This window comes from Schistocerca serialis, chromosome 3, assembly GCF_023864345.2.
Source record: "Schistocerca serialis cubense isolate TAMUIC-IGC-003099 chromosome 3, iqSchSeri2.2, whole genome shotgun sequence".
NCBI lineage: Eukaryota > Metazoa > Arthropoda > Insecta > Orthoptera > Acrididae > Schistocerca > Schistocerca serialis.
In genome coordinates, this window is record NC_064640.1 from 324,831,926 (window position 1) to 324,834,579 (window position 2,654).

The 2,654-nt window shown below is 44.9% G+C and overlaps 1 pseudogene; it reads right to left on the reverse strand.

Moving 5' to 3' along the window:
* Positions 1-1,937: 1,937 nt before the first annotated feature.
* LOC126472356 (5S ribosomal RNA) lies at positions 1,938-2,055 on the reverse strand (annotated as a pseudogene).
* Positions 2,056-2,654: the final 599 nt, after the last annotated feature.

Consider the following 2,654-nt stretch of genomic DNA (forward strand, 5'->3'; position numbering starts at 1 on the left):
CTGGTGCCTCTCCACTGGTTGACCACTTCCAGGCTCACGCCGGTAGCACCTCGACTCCTGCCGAGGGGACAACACAGCCGCCCTCCCTTCTATGATGGTGCGTGCTCCGTGATGCCCCACCCTGCCACGCGCAAGGGCAGGACTCTCCATCAGGAGGCTGGCAACCTCTGCAAGTATTCCAGCCACCTCCAGCGCTACTGATGCCACTCGCACGCACTGTGGCACGCCACAGTGTACGTCCTTCTCATTTGTTTTCACATGGGACATAGCCCTTTGACGCATGGCATCTCGCTCCGACGAGAGCGCTGTCCAGTGTGTGGTGCTTGTGGCATATGGATCAACAAGCGGCATATTTTAGAAGACTGTTTTATTTGCAGGCAAGAAGGCAGCACCTAAGTTACCGAACGTTTTATCCTGCATTTTAACTGTCAATCAAACGAATGTGGTACGACTTTTAAGTATTTTTTTGACATCCCTGACTTTTTCCCTAAAATTTTTGGGGAGAAGTTTTTAATGTGTTATCAGGGTGGGTGGCTCATACATGGATTTTTCTTTTTGTAAGTAATCATCCACTCTTATTTAGTTTTATAGAATTTCAGCGATTTCGTTTTATGTTGAAGGATGCGAGACAGCGTGATTGTGCGGCCTTTCACACCTCCTGTAACTACAATCCGGCTTCTGCACAAGTGGTAGATAACGTTTCACAGACTCTCAAAAACATGCTCTTAATCTTAAATGATGGTCTGCTTTTCTTCAGTAGGATCAGCACTGCCTCGCGTCTTCCCACGTTTCTGGTGAACTCAAACTGATCTTACCCGATATCAGCTTCTACCAGTTTGCCATTGTTCTGTAGATTATTCACTTCAGTGTTTTGCAGCTATAACTTAAAGTTCAGAAGTATTCACACCTCTCATCAGTAGTCTTTTTTTGTAATTGTAATAATTACATTTTTCTTCTAAATGTAAGGATAATTAGCCTTTCTTATATATCTTGCATACCGGGAAGAATGGTTTTGCCATTGCTGACTCTCCCAAGGGTCTGAATAATTCTGAAGAAATGTCGTCTACTTCAAGTGCCTTGTTTCGACATATTTCGTCATGTCTTCAGTGCTCTGCGTAATGCTTCTCACATTATCATATCTCGCATCTCATCTCATTCGATTTCTTTTTCCCTTTTCACAATATTGTATTCAAGTGCATTTCTCTTCTATAGATTTTTATATATTCCGTGCAGCATTCAATCTTTCCTTCTTTGTTTACTAGTGGCTTGCCATTTGATCTTTTAATATTCATCCAGAAGCTTCTCTTTCCTCCAAACGTCTATTTAATTCCCCAATAGGCGGCATCTACCTTTCTCATTGTCATTCACGCTTCTACAGCCATGCATATGCCCTTCAGCTATTCCTACTTTCCCATTTTGCTTTCTCTTCCAGTGTTAGTTCTAGGTGTTTTTATTCTCTTTACCCTGCTTCATTTTGTACATTTTTCTAATTCAGTATCTCGTGTCATATCTAGGGATTTCTATTTTGCCTTGTCTTTTTGCCTATGTGATTCTCTGTTTGTTTCACTATTTTACCCCTCACAGCTACGTATTCGTCTTGTATTATATCCTTTCAAGAAACTTCACTGGGCCTGGTACGCTCTTTGTAGCGCCTTATTTTGCGAAGTTCATAGCCTCTGCAGATGTTTCGGCGCTGTGTTACCCCACACTGCCCTTCCGTAGTCCATCCCACTCCACCACTCCGTCTACAGGCCGCAAAGGGCCCATCGGGACCATCCGACCGCCGTGTCATCCTCCGAGGAGGATGCGGATAGGAGGGACATGGGGTCAGCACGTCGCTCTCCCGGTCGTTATGATGATATTCTTGACCGAAGCCGCTACTATTCGGTCGAGTAGCTCCTCAATTGGCATCACGAAGCTGAGTGCACCCCGAAAAATGGCAACAGCGCAAGGCGGCCTGGATAGTCACCCATCCAAGTGCCGACCACGCCCGACAGAGCTTAACTTCGGTGATCTCACGGGAACCGGTGTATCCACTGTGGCAAGGCCATTGCCTTTCCGTAGTCCATCAGTGGTAGAATATAGAGACGAAAGATGGTCAGGGCACAACAAATGGAGAGATGAAACTTCTCATTTATAAATGGGTACAATGCAGTCAGGCGTTGTTTCGCCCCGTCTAATTTTCTGGATGCCAAGAATGATGCCAAAGTATTTAGCTGCACCCGTCCACTATACGGGTTCTCTGAATAGCTGGATATCAGGGAGGTATGGTCAAAATCTCCTGATAATTACCAGGCCTTGGTTTTTCGTGGTTTTAAAGATAGTTTGCCTGTGGTTTGACCACTTTTCTAGTTTCCGACAAACGTCTTACAAGCGGCAGTGGAGAGCCATTGTCTATCTACTTCTGGTTAGGAGAGCAATATCATCCCCATAGATAATTCTCATTTCTAGTGATACCATTGACAGGTTCGACGTACAGATGTACAGCTAAGCGATTCTTGTGGCTCGCCAGCTAATATTATTCTTACGGAGAAGGTTACTTCACCTGCCCTTAAGACGAATGTCCGCCCGCGTGTGTGTAAAAGGTTTAACTACGATACAGAGAATCCTTGCAAGTATAGCTTGTATAGCAATTCCTGGTGCCATACACTGTT